The 17,392-nt window shown below is 40.3% G+C and overlaps 1 protein-coding gene across 1 annotated transcript in view; it reads left to right on the forward strand.

Moving 5' to 3' along the window:
- PIEZO2 (piezo type mechanosensitive ion channel component 2) overlaps positions 1-17,392 on the forward strand; it is a 312,801-nt gene that overhangs the window by 112,406 nt on the left and 183,003 nt on the right. The window lies entirely within an intron of this gene.

Below are 17,392 nucleotides of genomic sequence, written 5' to 3' on the forward strand. Positions count from 1 at the left end.
TAAACAGTTTTTGTTTCTTTCTTGCCTCTGTTGTATGGGAAGAAAGATTTTCAATTTTTATTTATATGTAAACACTACTTAAAAATACATTGCATGACATTTAGTATCTTCCTCTCTCAGGAAATGTTCTTCAATAATTCAGAAGCGAATGTTCTTTATTGTGCAGAAGTTAATTATCTATCCAGTGATTTAGATATGTAACCTCCAGGTAGAAACTATTTGTACTTGTCTTACAACGCTTACATTTAACATTTAAACCTGTCAACTTACCTTTGATAAATGTCCATTTAATTTATGACAGACTATGCTGCTGCCACTTGAGTAAACAATTGTACTACAATTCAACACAAGAAACCTTATGTGAAGTAAAAGCATTTGACTTAAAGTAACAAAATCCTAAGGAAACGTGGAGCAGGCATTACCATTTCACCTTTAACTCAAACCATTTCTTAAAGTGAAAGGCATAATTATGTTTATACCAATACCATTTTTAACTTGAATGTCTTGGGCTTTGTCAATTCAAATCAGACCTTTGGTGTCTAAAAATATATTTTCTTTTTTCAAAAATGTCTATTATTGATGGAACTGGATTAGTTGCTTTCCTATATCTATTTAACATTTTTATGACTAAAAATACATGATTTTTACTTACATTAGAGTAATTGCATCAGCTAGAAACTGTTTGTATGAGTAGAGAGTTCCTAACTGTCCAGGACAGAGATGCAACCACTGGCTTTTTCTGCCTCCTGTGGTGGGAACCATAGTCTACAGTGGGAACTGATTAAAAGAATTACTTCATCCTGAACAGTCCACTCCTGAAGAAACAGAGAGAATGTACCATTTCTGTCTGTTTACTAACAGTTGCTGAGTGCAACAGTTTTTATTCTAGCTGCTGTAATAATGATTTCCTTACTTGGGGCCTCACAGGACAATGGATATGGCTGTAGTAGTACATGAAATGTGCCTCAGATTGCTCTCTGACACCAAGGCCAGTTGACAGGAGATGACATGTCCTCACCATTAAGCTCTCTTTGCCTCCTGGGCACAGAGGGTGGGTTGAAGTTGCCTGTTGGGAATGATGTTTGTCCCATAGAAACTCCCAAACTGTGCCTGAGTTGTTTGGGAGAGAAGTTGTTGGCTGACCAAAGTTGTTCTGAGATTGTTTTAGCTGTTTAGCATCATGAAAAATTCAGGTGTTGAACCTCATTGCTTGAATATATTTGCAGAGTAAACTGGCACCATTTAGTTTACTGGTGTGGCTATAGTCAGTGAGCTTCAGGTGAAGCTAATGAAGAGGGGAACATCACACTGGAGGTCTTATCAATGCTTATAAATATCTAAAGGGTGGGTGTCAAGAGGAATTGGGCCAGACTTTTTTCAGTGGTGTCCAGTGACAGGACAAGAGGCAACAGAACAGGCACAAACTGGAGCACAGGAAGTTCAACCTCAGCATGAGGAAAAAATTCTTTACTCTGAGGGTGCCAGAGCACTGGAACAGGCTGCCCAGGGAGGTTGTGGAGTCTCCTTCCCTGGAGATATTCAAAACATGCCTGGATGCGATCCTGTGGGATCTGCTCTAGGTGAACCTGCTTTAGCAGGGGGGTTGGACTAAATGATTTCTAGAGGTCACTTCAACCCCTACCGTTCTGTGATTCTGACTATGATGCTGGACCCCCAGGGTGCTGAAGGAGAAGTTAAAGGTGTAAAGACCATTGCAAATCAAAGGGACGGAAAAGGTCAAGTCCTTTGCAATCTAAAAATTAAGATTAATTATTGTCAGTAAATAGCATCAGAGCATACATGGTACTGCGTAGGTGAGGAAAAGACAGAATTCCCGCTCCAGAAAGTACTTTGGTAGTACTTCTGCTTGTAATTATTTGGTGACACAGCCCCCCTCTATTTCCTGTTCCCCAGCTCTATGAATAATGCTTTGCAAAACCGACTGCAGCAGTGTGCTAGGCCGTAGCTGGAGAAACAGCAGCACTGTGCCCATTGCGTTTGCACAGTGTTGTGATCTCTGCATTTTAGAGTTAGCTGTTAACGTTTATTCAACTCTTTTCACTCAATGAGTACAAAGGTGTAGGCTGGAAGACTAGAATTTTTTGTTTCCCTATGCAGATCCAGATCAACTGTTAATGAAACATTTTACAGCTGTTTATCTTATTCTTAAGCCCTATGTGCTGCACTGGAAATATTCTACAGTCTCTTCTGATACTTATCATTAGGAAGTTTTTTTTCCCGTTAGTCAAAATATCCTGTCTTCCTCCTTCAGCCTAATGTGGAAATGGAGAAAAACTTTCCATTAGTCTTTATGGTTACCTGTTATGTATTTAAAGGCTGCAGCCACGTCTGTCGTGTGTACTCTTTTTTCTCATTCTCTTCTTTTTACGCAATTTCAGTCCCTCCAAACTTTCTTCATGCATCATGTTTTCTTGGAAGGAGAATAGTCTTGTCATTATTGGTCTACTTCTGTTTTCACCAAGTGTTCCAGATATTTCTTGAAGTTCAGTGCCCAATGCTAGGCAGTATTTCAGCTGAGAATTTGCTAGCACAGACTGGAGTACAAGAATTACCCACGTGTCTGCAGGGGACACTCCCTGTTTATGTATTACTGTATTGTACTTTTTGCAATGGTAGCATTGTCTCGTGCTTCATTTGTGATTTACTGTAACCCACAAATCCTCTTCTGCAGAACAGACCATTTTGTCTAATCCTGTTTTTATGTAGGTGAGTATTCTTACAGTAGAATAGAAATTTGTTTGCCCATTTTTTCCCAAAATGGGTTTATTTATCAAGACTGTTCTGAATTCTATCTCGCAATTTACTTGTGGCCCCTCTTATAGGGGTCGTCTGCAAATACCACCTTTAAGGGGTTTTGGATATACTAGAATGTTTGATTTTTCCTTTAAATTTATTCTTTGTTTTGATTTTACTGGAATTGTGATTATCTCACTGAGTTTAAGTAAATGAAACCATAGAGTCTGAAAGAGCTAGCAGATGTTATGGCAGGACCCCTCTCAATCATCTACCAGAGATGATCTTGGGAGTCTGGGGAGGTCCTTACTGACTGGAAGCTAGCCAGTGTTATTTCAGTTTACAAGGAGGGCATGAAGGAAGACTCAGGGAACTACAGACCTGTTAGTCTAACCTCAGTTCCTGGAAAACTTATGGAGAAAATTTATATTGGGTCCTTGAAAAGGATTTAAAGAATAATGCAATCGTCAGGCACAGTCAACATGGGCTCACAAAGGGAAAGTCTTGTTTAATGTGATATCCTTTGATAAAGTCACCTGACTAGTGGATGGAAGGAAGGCGGTGAAAGTAGTTTTTCTGGATTTTAATAGGGCTTTTGATAGTGTCCCTCACACATCTTTCTGGACAAATTGTCCAGCTGTGGAATGAGTGAGTTCACAGTGTGCTGGGTGAAGAACGACCTGAGGGGCAGAGCTCAAAGGGTTGCAGTGAATGGGGCTACGTCTGGCTGGTGACCAGTCACCAGCAGTGTTCCTTTGGGTTCAGTTCTAGGGCCAGTCCAGTTCAATGTATTTATCAATGACCTGGATGCAGGAGTTGAATGAACCATTAGCAAGTTCACTGATGATGCCAAACTGGGAGTTGCTGTTGCCTCTCTTGAGGGACAGGAGGCCTTGCAGAGAGATCTGGATTGGTTGGAGCATTGGGCTATGATTAATGGGGTGAAATATGGCAAGTCCAAATGCAGGATTCAGCACCTGGGATGGAGTAATGCCAGTCACAACTATAAATTGGGAGAGGAGTGGCTGGGGAGCAGCCCTGCAGAAAGGGCTCTAGGGGTGCTGGTTGGCAGCAGGCTCCGTAGGAGCCAGCAGTGTCCCCCGGCAGCCCAGAGGGCAAACCCCATCCTGGGGGGCATCAAACACAGCATGACCAGCCGGTCAAGAGAGGGATTGTCCCGCTAGATTCAGTGTTGGTGCAGCCTCACCTCGAGTGCTGTGTGCGGTGCTGGGCCCCACCGTTTAAGAAGGACATGAAGGTCCTTGAACACGTCCAGAGGGGGGCAACAAAGCTGGTGAAAGGGCTGGCAGGCATGTCCTGTGGGGAGCGGCTGGGGACTTTGGGCTTGTCTCGTTTGGAGAGAAGGAGGCTGAGGGGCGACCTCAGTGCTCTCTGCAGCTTCCTGAGGAGGGGACGTGGGGAGGGAGGTGCTGGTCTCTTCTCCCTGGGATCCAGTGATGGGACATGTGGGAATGGTTCAAAGCTGTGTCGGGGGGGAGGTTCAGATTGGGCATTGGGAAACGTTTCTTTACCAAGAGGGTGGTCAAACACTGGAACAGGCTTCCCAGAGAGGTGGTTGATGGCCCGCGTGTGTCAATGTTGAAGAGGCGTTTGGACAGTGCCCTTAACAACATGCTTTAACTTTTGGTCAGCCCTGGATTGGTCAGGCAGCTGGACTAGATGATCGTTGTAGGTCCCCTCCAACTGAAATTGCCTATTCTATGTATTGCCCTAACATAGATCAGGTGAGAGTGAGTACTGTTAATGGGCACTTTTGGTGCACTACTTTCTAGGCTGAGTAAAAAGACAATATGAGGGAGAAGTGAAAAATGTATAATAGAAAAGAGAAGAAGCCTTGCAGTTATTTTGCTTTATGTTTAATTGCTTATTTTTGCTGTGATAAAGTATGTGGAATTTTCATGTGTTCATAAAGGATTGTTGCCTCTCTTGCTTTCATCCTGCAGGGAAATTGAAGCTGATTCTACAATTCCATAATTTTCACCTCAGAAGTGAATCAATAAATATTTTTACTTAATTCTGCATTATTTTTTAATTTGTTGTCTTTGTGTAGTTAATAATCTAATTCCTGACAGTTTCAGAATGGGTAAGAGGGAGGTATACCTTTGCCTTCAAATTCTGTAAGTTAGTTTGTCTCAGTATGTTCAAATGCCAACTTCTGAATGAAAAGATCGTTTTCTGGTTTTAATTTTTCTTTTCACACTGCTGTATTAAAGCCTCTGAAAATATTTTGGTAGTAGAAACACTTGCAAAATGTTTAGATTTGAGGTGTGATACAGACTATCACCTCTTAAATCGTATACAGTTATACTTTCATTTTGGAAATGAAGAACAGCCATCCCTTTATCTTTTACATCTAGAAACAGTTTAATTTGAGCCATCTGCAAGAACAAAGCAGACACATAGAATTTCAGGCTCATTTAAAAATATTCTGCTCTTGTCCTGGACTTACATTATTCAAAATCAGCTGATAAATAATGTTTAGGATAAGTAAGTCGTGGATTGTTTGACTGCTTCAGTTTGTTGTTTTTTCATCCCCTTCCTCCTTTAGAGCTCATATACATTCTCTTTCAGAATGGCTACAAAATACTACAGCATTCTCTAAGTTTATGTTGTCAGGTTGATAGAGGTGTTTAAAAATGTTTACCCAACAGGGGGGGTTCTTCTTTCTTCAAAGCCTTGTGAGTATTGCCTAGGACTAATAAAATTGTATTGTTAGAACTCCTCATTTAGCTTAATGAAAGATTTCTGGTTAGCCACAGCTGCATCGTATGGGCCTAACATTGAACACCTCCCAGTTAGTTTCTTTTTTAAATCGGAGTTCATATAGGAAAGGAAAGGAATAAATAAATACAGAAAGGGTGAGCTGGGCTAATCTTCTTAAGCCATCAAGAGCAAGGTAATCACTCTTGTTTCACTGATGATATCTCCATATAACACAGAATCTGATTTTGAGCTGTAGTAGTATTCATGCAGTAATACGATTTCGTTATTGAATTTGTACTTCTGAGGGAATAAAATTCTGATTATTAGATTAGGTAGCGTCTTTTGAGTATAGAATCTGTGAGACAGGCAATTGAAAATTAGATCAAAAGGTAATATAGAGTTTCATTCTTCAGTACACAGGCTGTATTTCTTCCCGAGGACTAATTTTAAACATCTTTAAAAATGGCATTTCCACCAGCAGGAATGCTATCCACAATGTTCATTTTAAACTTTAGTTCCAATAAATTAGTGCAATTATTCCTCATCATACTACTCCTCTGTAAGTGAATCCTCTTGTGTTTAGTCTGTCTATAAAAATACTCCAATTTCTTTTTCTTAGTTGTTGTGCTATGCGTGCATTTTGTGCTGACTCTACTACCTCTTGGTCTTGAATTCTGCAGGTGGATCTACTGAAACACTTAATCTTTCAGAACAGTGTTTTAGTCCATGAGAAATGCAACTAAGAATAGTTCAACTATTCACTAATTAAACTTCTATTCAATGTTTGTTAGAATACCGAAAGGTATTTCTGGATATTTTTCTTATACATCAAATAATAGAACTGATGCAGCTGAAATAGATACTGTCTATGAATCTCTGCATTTTACTCTGTATAGTTTGGGTGCTTGATTTACAAGATGGTTATGCGAAGAAAAAGGGAGAATAGACTTAAAGCACCAAGTTGCCTAGATAGTTTCTCTGTTAGATCATGGGAACTAAATTCAGATATTTCTCTCTCCTCAGTATGCTGTGATGAATGTCAAACAAATGCATGCCACCATTGTGGAATCATAATAACTTTCTGCTTTAGATAAATTTTGAAATGATTTCTTGGCTAAAAGATCATCCTGTGTTTACATTACTACCAGCATGTTCCTGAGGTTTTGGGTTATATTAGGAAGCAGCGATACCCAGTACAAATAAATTAGATTTCACCATTTATTGAAAGCTCAGACTCAGGGCTGGAGCTGATCTTTCATGGCAATGAATAATTACTTTTTCCTATATACCTGGTGAGGTTTCATGTCTTATACCCTCCTGAGTATGCTTTTAAGATTGTGGTGGTTTTGAAAAGTACTGCATCTGTAAATGCTATTGTATTTCTAATTGGATTTATTAACCCATTGGAAATAAAGATACTGGTTTTACTTACAAAGAGGCAAAAGATTAAGAGATTTCATACACAGTTTCATATTTCTGTTTCAAAGGTGAGTGGCAGATGTATGCAGATCTTCCCAATAGTATGACTTACTGGCCCAGCTCCTGCCTGGAGTCTGAGCATATCTTAAGGGCTCTTGTCAGCTGTTTGGACACATCATTTCATAAGAGGCTGCCTTGAAAGCAAGTATTTTGAAAATATTAAAATTTTGAAATAATATTTCATGAAACAAATATTCCGATAATTTCCTGACCGTGGATTTTCTTGATCATTTTGACAATTTTAGTTTCAAAAATGTTACCTCATATGAAATGAAATTAATCCAAATGGCACTAAGAAAACTAGTAAGTTTATATAGAAAGCTTCTGCTTCTAAGCAGAAGTTAGAGCAAAGTAAACATTTCATTTTAAAAAAGTCACTGTCCTCTGGAATGGTTTGGCATGCCAAAATCAAAGGTAACAGTTACCCATGTTAAACCGTGCTCAAGCACTTGCATCCTGGGCAAACCAGCTCATTCTTCCTTAACAAACACATTCATTTTTCACTGACCAGGCAGATGCTTAAGGGGCTTTCCAAACAACCAGTTTAGCTGCAAAGTTGTGAGAACCTCAGTCACCTCCATCGTATGAGTGACATACTCTTCCTTTTTTTTTGTTTAATGAAATCTTCATTTCAACATTCAAGGGTCTACCTCAAACCTGAGCCCTTCTTTTGACCTCATACCTGCATTTTCTCTGCCTTCTTTATTCTGAATGTGCAGAGACTGAAGTGTTTAGTCTCTTCAGCCATTGCCTTGGGCTGTTGTAGTTGAAACGAAAATAGATGTAATCTGTAAGCTTATCTCAGTTTGAAAACCGTCTGTTTAAAAGCAAACCTTTATTCCATTAAGAGTGGGTATTATCTTGCAGAACATCTGCATTTTAATCATATTTTTGTGTGTTATCTCAAAGATTATAATCTTGGCCAAACTTGGGGTTAAAAAATGCTTTTAAAGTTCATTCTATTCAGAAAGTTGTCAGGTTGTGGTCGTGTGGTGTCTGGACGAGCTGCAAGAGGAGAAGGTTCAGAAATGATCTTGTGTTTCAAGAACAACTGTGGAATATCCCGTACAACAAAGTTTTTGTAGGATGAAACAACCAGCTGTAGCACTGCAGAAGAGTCAGAATAACCTTTGAGGGGATATATGTGTTGAACTCAACATTATCTAAGCCTGTAGCGTCTGCTACAGCAAATACAGTACAAATTTACAGTGTTAGGTGTTTAACTAGACCGATTCCAGAGTGGTGAGTAGTGGTTCAGTGGGGAAAAAAAGTTATACGCCAATGTTTGAATAGAAAAGATTGTATAGATTCTGCATGCTCTCCAGCATCCATGTAAGGCTGACAGTAATAAATCCCATAATATAAAAGTCTAGTTTTAATGTCATTCAGATATCTACATTTTGAATTTCTGAGCTACATCTTTACTGACTAAGTCAGTACAGACAGCTAGTTACATAGAAAGACTTTTTGTTCAGTTTTTATGAGAGAGCGGTTACTCCATGTGTTTTGGCTTTGTGGTATGTCCTCACCAAGCTGTCTGAAGCTTTGTTGCTTGTATTATTAGCAAGATACTAAAGGCTGAGCATATGAGAAGCTGAAAATGTTTCTGGAACGCATGTTAATATAACTTTATAAAAATGAAAGGTAACTGTGAAAACTACTGTTCTTTATTCAGTCAATATATGGATTTTGTCCTTCTTATCCCAAGCACTAAGACTGTCTCTTTGTGGTACTTCCATGTGCCCTGTGCCATGTGAAAAAAATCCTGCCCTGACTTAGCTTGTAAACTCCTCTGAGAAGGGGCTTTTCCAGTTCGGTGGTTTGTACTGTACAACCTGCAGCAGGAGTTGGCTGTATGGCTTGGGGCTTATGGAGATGCCACAGCTTAAAGAAGAGTGAGAATTGGGTTTCTTCAGAGCTCTTTTATCAGCGACTATCCCTACAAAATAATGAGCTTAAAAGCAAAGGCTAAACGTTTGTCCACGTTTCCACCAAAAGAGAAAATTGTGCAGAGATTAGCACAAGTAGTGCACCCATGAATTGCAGTAGAGCATTCATGGCTGAAGCTCCTGCCATACTACTTCACATGGCAAGTATCTCTGAAAAACTAACAAATGACAGAAAGTCAGGAGGCACCATGTTATGGGAAAAAAAAAAGAGTTAATGTAGTTCCTATCATTCTCTACTTCCGTAGTGTGCTGTTTCTTGCATAGGTGATGTACAGTGTCTGAGTTGTGAAATATGTGAAAAGGATTTTCTTTGTGGAGTCAAGGAGAACTTAGGACTAAAAAGAAGGCTTAGCCGTAAACCCCACTGTGAGATTAGGTTGTGGTGGCAAAAATACCATCATTATACAAGGTACTAGAGAGGTGTCTTATCGTATAGTATTGCCAATGGGCATTTCTGACTGTTGCTTCAGTGTTCCCAAGAATTTATAGCATGTGGAACTCATCCTGCGATAAACTTTTAATCAAAGGTGTTAGCATGCTTTTTTTTTTGCCTCACCAAAAACTTGCAAACATAGTTTGTTCTGCACGTGAAAGTTAATTTTCCTTTAATTCAGTACACATTGAATGTCAATGTTTCTTGAACTCATTTAGTGCAACTTTATGCAGCCAGGAAATTTATGACTGGGGAAACAGAAGCTTCTGTAATTGCTTCTTAGGCATGTATGATAAGTCCTGCTTAATTTCCTGCTGGGTGTTACTGCCTAGCAGTTCGGAAAGTTGGTGTTCATTGTACTTATGGAGTCTTTATTGCTGGACTCATGTCGCCATGTGAAAATTGAGCAATATTCTAACTATTCATTTTCAGCCCTGATATATAACAGCTTCTTTATAATGTATATAATTACACTGTAATGATGTTCACATACTCACTTGTGTTCTACCATTTAAGAGAACCTGATGCAGGAGATGATCCTTCTCACTGCCACTCAGAGTTTGTGGTTTTAACAGTCAGATTTGTATTGGAGAGAAGAGCTGGGAAACCGCAGGTGGCCCATGGGGCGTACAGCTTCTTTCCAAAGCTGGTGGACTTTGGAAGATATTCTCATGTTGCACCCAAGAAAGCCCCCAGCGTGGCTGCTGATGCTGTGATGCAGGCTTGTTTTGTGTCCCAACTGTAGCTAGGATGAGTACACCTAACTGCAGGTTAGTAGAAAAGAAGTGTGACCATCACCTTGGTTTAGGGCTGTTGGTAGGATAGAGCAGCTGTTGTCTGTCTCCCTCTGCCCTGTTAAAGGAAGGAGCAGAAGTAGCAAACACAAGAAAGAAATCAAGGCCAGCTGTGAAGGAGAAGGCACTTGATAAAACTTGAATAGGAGAGTGGAGAGCAGAATGTATGTGTGAAGGAAATGAAAGCAGAAGAGAGTAACTGTTTTGTTGATTTATACTCTTGGTTAGTGCTCTTAGTAAATTAAGAAGCAAACGTTGAAAGACTAGCTTTCTGTATGTTTGTAAGTTGCTAGAAAGCCTGTTTTCTGTATTGTGAAAAGTTTTTGAAGAATAGCGAAGTCAGAAACAGGCTGCTCACCAAACAGTTACAGTGAGAAAACTTGTCTGCAGGGTTAGACCTTCCCACTGACCCCAGCCCTACTGTTACAGTGCTTATCTTGGAGCATTGGCAGTGTTTGCTGTAGCGGTGTGGGCTATGTAAGGACCGACACCACAGTGCTTTAGCAACCGGCATCTCTGGGCTGGTGTAGAGCACCATGTTGAAATGTTCTCTTGTTGATTATTCAAATCACTGTAACATAAATATTTTACTGGGGAGTCTTATTGTAGAACAATTGTTCAGGAATAGGAAACTGTATATTTGTGTGTTGGGCACTGTTTAGACAAATGCTTTCGACTGAGAATAAATATTTCACTTTATTTCTGAGAATCTGTCTTTTCTGATTGTCTGTTTACATCTTTATGTATTGCTCTTCATCACATAATAATTTTGAGTATTTCTAGGAAACCTGATTTGTTAGTGGGTTACTGTGAGCCTTTGCCCACGTTGTAAGTTTGAGGGGGTTTTGGTCCCTGAGTCTGAGCCCTTGGGCTTGAGCCTTCTGTGCCTCTTGATGCTTTATGTTGGCAGCATGACCTGGGCTCTCAGCTAGGAAGCAAACAGTAAATTTGAGTTAAGATGATGTGGCTGCTCACCGCAGCCACTTTGCATTGTCTGGGGAGGTGTCGGCCCTGGGGGTGGCAGCTGTGAGGGGCCACCCCTGGTGGTGCAGCACCCTTGGCGGGTGGACTTCCCTGGGCAGCCTGGGCTAGAGGCTGCTCAGGACAAAAACTAGGTTTTGACTCAAGTTTAACCCTGAGTTGAAAGGACTGGGTTTAGTGAGCTGTTTGTGGAATCTGTGATGTAAAACAAATCGCCCCGTGAAACAAAGCAAAAGGCGTCGCTCACATAAATAGGGCTTGGAGCCACCTGGAATAAAAAGTTTTCTTTGTGGGCTTGGACTTGAAATGCCTTGGTGGGCTCTCCTGCGTCAGTGTGTTAGAACATAGTCCTAAACCTGGGTCAAATACAGTGTGAACTTGCATGCTTCGCGTTTTACTTCCAAACGGAAAATCTGTCTTAAAATTCCCTTCAATTTCTGCCAGATATATGAGTCTGAATCAGTAACCACACAGGATGCGAGAAGGCGCTCTACCTTACACCTTTTGTGTAAACACAAAAGCAGCACATCTGTCATGCTTGTGTTTAACACAGAGCAAAATAAATAAGAAAAATTCCTTAACTCTCACAAAAGAAGAAAAAATATCGTTCACATTTTTGGAAGGAAGAGAACTCTTTAGATGAGTTTAGAAGGATAGACTTGAGTCCAAAGTCTTTAACATCCCTCTTTTGTTTCATTACAACTCTAGCATTTTCCTGATATCTAGGTCTGGAGCATTGCACCATTTCCATCCATATATACTGTGTTTACTGCTGAATTTTATCATACCACATTCCTTTAGGGATTTGTTTAAAGCAATCAATAAACTGAGTTTTGGAGATTTTATAGTCATCATCTAGACTAAAACCAGAAAGATTTTCAACAACATCAGTGAAAGGTGTAGTAAAGGAAAAATATTTCATGACAAAAATGTAATCCTCTTTTTATGTGTCTAGGAATAAGGAGAGCAGAACACACTATCTTTCAAAGTCCAGTGACTAGAGAATGAACTTGCTTTCCGGATACCATCAGTGATACCAAATGCCTATTTTAAAACCAAAAACAATTTTAACACTATTTTCACACTGAAGAGCATTTATGATGCGTTCCAGCCAGTGTCTGATAAGAGTTTTCTCAAGCTTTTTGGGGTATAGAAGAGTATATCAAGGTAGTTCCTGAAGGGAATCAGGAGTAATGTAATTCAGAGTACGTTAATTAAGAAAATCTCCTAGTAGTATATTTGTTATGTGTATAGTTATAAATTTCAAAAGAAGACAGCTAGCCCCCAATATAAAGGACAAAGTGATAAGAACTGATAACTTTTTATGCATTTCTGGTTCATGTGTCTTCTTGCCTGTGAAGTCATGTGGTCAAGTGTCGTGGTTTGAGCCCACCCAGCCAGCAACAAGGCACCACCCGGTCTTTCGCTCACCCCTACCCCATCCCCTGAGGGGTGGGGAGGAGAAAATACAACTGAAAGGCCCGAGGGTCGAGACAAAGGTCAAGGCTCCCTCACCAGTTCTGGTCATGGGCAAAAGACAGACTCAACTTGGGTATAACAACATCAATTTAATGAACAACCACCACCACCGAGGATAATGAGAGATACAACCAGGTCTTAAAAACACCTTCCCCCCCCCACCCTCACAGCCCTCCCCTGCCCCACCGCGGGGTCCCTCTTATGGCAGGCAGTCCTCCACCAACTGCTCCAACGTGAGTCCTTTCCCATGGGGCTGCGGGTCCCTGCCGGGGCTGCCGCCCTCCCACCGATGGACGGCTCCAGCGCGGGTTGCCTTGGACTCACAGTCTCCTTCGGGTCCGGTCCCTGCTCCTCCAGCCCGGGGCCCTCCGTGGGCTGCAGGGCGACCTCTGGGCCACCGCTGGGCTCCAGGGACTGCAGGGGCTCAGCCACCACCCCACCGCTCCGGCACAGCTCCTCCTCTCCTCCCTCACTGCTCTGGGTGTCTGCACGGTTGTTTCTCTCCTGTCCCCCTCCTCTCCTCCGCACACCAACAAAAGACTCACAAACAAAGAACTTCCCAACAGGTTTTTCCCCTCTTAAATACGATTATTCGTGGAGGCCTTGACTGGCCTGGCCATGGCCAGAGGCAGGTCCAAATTGGAACCAGAGGAGCTTCTTGAAGCCTTTTACAGGAGCCACCTCTGTAGCCCCCTCCCCCGCTACCAAAACCACACCAGACGCCAAGCCACCACATCAAGAAATGTCACACAGCAAATTCTTTTTCAGGGTGTTTTTGGCACACAAATTTAGCATGTTGGAATGCAAGAAGATGATTTTTAACTCATCCTTTAGTGCCAGCAGAGTGTGACCTGATTGTGAATTGCGTCCCTGTGGTTTATTGGCAATGCCAGAGTTGGCTACATAACAGGTTCCAGGAAATTCCTGCTTTTTCTAGATCCCTAAGGTTTTTCTGTGAATAATGTAATGTTTTATGAGAGAACCCATGTTCTTACCTCCGCCATAGACATGTCAAAGGACTCAAATTACACTCAGGACAGTCTCCATTGTAGAGTCTAGCAACTTAACCATCATTCTTAGAAATACAGTCCTTAGTTTAGGTGCTGAGCTGGATTTTAATGGTCCTAAAAAATCTTACATCCACCCAAAGGGTGTGGTGGTCTAGTGCTAATTAAACACAGCTGCAGTATAAAACTTGTGGAATTACAAAGACATACTGGTAAAAGTCTTCTATAAATAAGTCTGGGCTTTTTTTTCCTCCTCTGTCTTAATTGAAAGGAGATAAAAAATGGGGGTTTTTTGTGGATAACTTTTTTCTGTATACATACAGATGTGAGGTAGGGACTTGCCCAGACAAACATTGAAAGAGTAGAAGATAATAGGAGCTGATGTTGTTGTGCTGGCAACAGTTCCAACTTTGTAACACTTCTTGGTCTCCCAGTTCTCATTATTTCATAGTTATCCTTTACCTTATTCTTGGCTATCTGATATTTCATGTTTGCCTAAGATTGAAGTACAAGACTGTCAGAAACGCTAATGTTAAGTGATGTGCAAAGGGAGCAAGGGATGACTTTTAAACTGCTGTCAGGTTGTGTTCAGTCTCTTTCTGTTTATACAAACATGAAGGCATGTTTTAGTCTTCAGGGGCCTCGTTTGTTACAGCAGGAGCTTTCTGCGATTAAGTTTTAGTGCTGCAGAGCAACCTGTGCAATTTCAGGAATCGGGCTGATTGAATTACCCAGTTACATAACCTTGCTAAGCAGGGGGAGGAGGACATTTCAGCACTGTATTTTCAATAATAAAATTTCATTAAATTGTCCGAAGTTTAAAAAACCAAGCTAGGAAGGAAAGTGCTTTGTAGTGGACAGTGGTGTAGAAGCGCAGCTTCTTTGACTCCCAAGTATGGGTGCTTTCAAAAATGTGTAGAGAGCTGTAAAACAGGCAAGATTGCAGGGGATACGATACTCTGAGATCTAACAGAAAAAAAAAAAGTCATTAATTTTATTATGAAAATGGAAGTCATTTTAGTATTGTTCTCTGCAGTGCATAATTTGTCACAGTAAATCACTGTTTTCTGCAGAACGAGGCTATTGAGCAGGACTGATTTGTTGAAGCTGTTTTTCTCTTTAGTCAGATGCTCAGTAGATATGAAATGTGCAGGAAAAGGGGATGCATGAAAGGATGGGGGGGGGGGGGGGGGGAAGTCAGCAGCTATGCATGCATGTTGTCCACCAGTCTCGGCTTAAAGAACTCGGAGTCCATGATGGATTTACTTTTCTGTAGTCCTGGAGGCTGCTACTCATGCAGCTGTTACCTCAACAAGATTTGGGGAAGGGAATCAACATACAGGAATAATTTTTTTAGTCCCAGTAGTGATTCAAATAAACCCTTCACTTTCCAGTCCTACCTCTAGGTATCATTAAGAATATTATGCAGTTTGTAAATGAAAACTTTTGGGGATTGGCTGAGATCAGATCTGTCATGTTGGCATATAGGCGTGAGCCATGGTTCTGCTCAGTATAGCAGTTCTACAGCCACGCAGGAATAGGTCTATCTTCTGCTACTGTACTTTCATCCTATCGTATTTTTATGAGGACTTTTAACCAAAATAAGTTTCAGCTCATGAAATTGCATTGCCTCGAGAGTGAAATACCACCTGTTCATTCCCATCCCATTCTCTCAGCAGCCTTTCCACAAATTAGATTACACAAGAGCTCTGATACACGAATTTTTAAATTATTTTTATGACTTGTGATGTCCCTGCTGAAACATTGTCAAAATTCTCTCATATATGATAAAAAAGAAAATCCTGAGCAGGGAAGTTCACAGAATACACATCCACATAAAACAAAGCTGGAATGCTGTTACAGTTACATGGACATCTGGAAAAAGTCAAAGATGGGTTTCCACATCTATCCTATGTCATTCTGGATAACAATAAGAAAATGATATCACATTTCCTCTTTAGAGCTCACAGTTGTTCCTGTTGCTTTTTAGCTACAGCAAAGAATGAAAGGTTCTACAACAGCAGCTGCAGGAATTAACAATAAATATTGTATTGAATTGGCAGGTCATGTATTTAGTCAAAAGGTAAAAATTAACGTTTGTGTTTGGCTATATAATTTTCTTGATGAAGAGCAAAAAGGTTTACTTCTTAGGTAGTGGCAGCTTTTGATTTCAAAGACTTCTCAAAAGTTGGTTGAAGTATCAGTTGTGAACGTGGTTATTCCTTTTTACAGGAGTTACATTTTGTTGTACAGTAATACAGTTACTGTAAACATTATGCAGTTTTTACACTTTGTGAGGATATTCATTTATATAAAGGATAGTTAATTTAAATAGACATCTCATTAGCAATGATTGACATGACTTGAAAGTCATAAAAGTGATCCTGCATATATCATTGCTGGTGCTACAGCTAAGCTATTGCATACGCTGCATGATGTGCCACTAGTGCTGGGTGAGTGGGAGAGCGCTGCCTACAGTTGGTAGCTCATTGTTTCCTAAATGCACTGTTTTGTTGTTTGGTTGGGTTTTTTTCTTTCTAAAGCTTTGATGTATATGACTGCAGTTTTCTCTTACACGAGCAGGTAGAAAGTGCATTGTTAGGCTGTTTCATGGAGGTAGAATATGAGGCTTAGCTGGGTATCTGCCCACGTTGTGCAAGGAGTACGTAGCAAAAGCAGTCGCAGAAACTTGCTTTCTGTTCTCTGTTCAAAAAGATATGATATGTAGCTCTGAGAATGCGCAAAGGTTACATATCAGACTTGCATGTCATTATGCTAGGTCTCCTAAGATTTGCTAATAGAATCTTGATATTTTAGATATGAGAAAAACCCACTGGATTTTGGAAAATGGGAAAAATATTTCTCCCTTGCTCTGCTTTCCTTCCCTCACTGCCTTCCACTTGTCACAGTGACTGCATTCATCTCTGAAACCTTCACTGTCATGCTCTCTTCTTTGAGTTAGGACCACTGCTAAAGTGATCCCATGTTTATAGAGGGCTGTTTTTGTTTATGTTACTGTTGGTGGTAAAAATAGCTACTTTCACCTTGAAGTTTTACCTTTTTTTGGATGTATTTAATTCTGAGGTGGTATCCTTTATATTTGGGTCAGTGCTCACAAAGTTTGGCCTCTATAATTTTCTATTAATATTAATAAACCCCATCCCGCTAACATATGGGATGCAGAAGACACTGCAAAGCAAACTGTTATAAATCCTGAAAAGGTTTATGAGCTGGAAAATTTGATTTCGGGGAGGGAAATATAGACTTTTGCAGTTTCTAAATGCTGATGCTAAATCCATTCAAATGTAAATCAAACCCATCAGGAGCACTCTGCTCTTTAGATACCTTATCCTAACATGTTTTTGTTCATTATTCCTTCCTCAGTTGAAGGCTGTATATGCAAGCTGTTAAAATGAAATAAATAATGTATTCCTATGAAGATGATTAGTATATTTTGGAACTCAGAAACGGTAGAAAAGTTAGGTAGTATTTCAGCATAAATAACAATGTGAGTTGCTTTTTTTGTTTTGAAATTCTTAGTCCAGGATGTGGATAGTTAGATCATAATCTCTCTGGATATTTCCCAGTGTCTGGCTAGGCTTTGAATGATGATCTCTGTTACTGGAAATATTGTGCTTCTTTATGTAGGGTAGGGTCAAATAACAGGGGCTTTGAAATGAACTGCATTCATGTATGATTTCATACATTTGCATACGTTTTCAGGTTTTCGTACATTCACATCCATTTCACCTGGACATTTGTTTTAATTGGTATGACAATATCTCACTCTAT

This window comes from Leptosomus discolor, chromosome 13 (genome assembly GCF_034619465.1).
Source record: "Leptosomus discolor isolate bLepDis1 chromosome 13, bLepDis1.hap2, whole genome shotgun sequence".
In the NCBI taxonomy this organism is placed as follows: Eukaryota; Metazoa; Chordata; class Aves; order Leptosomiformes; family Leptosomidae; genus Leptosomus; species Leptosomus discolor.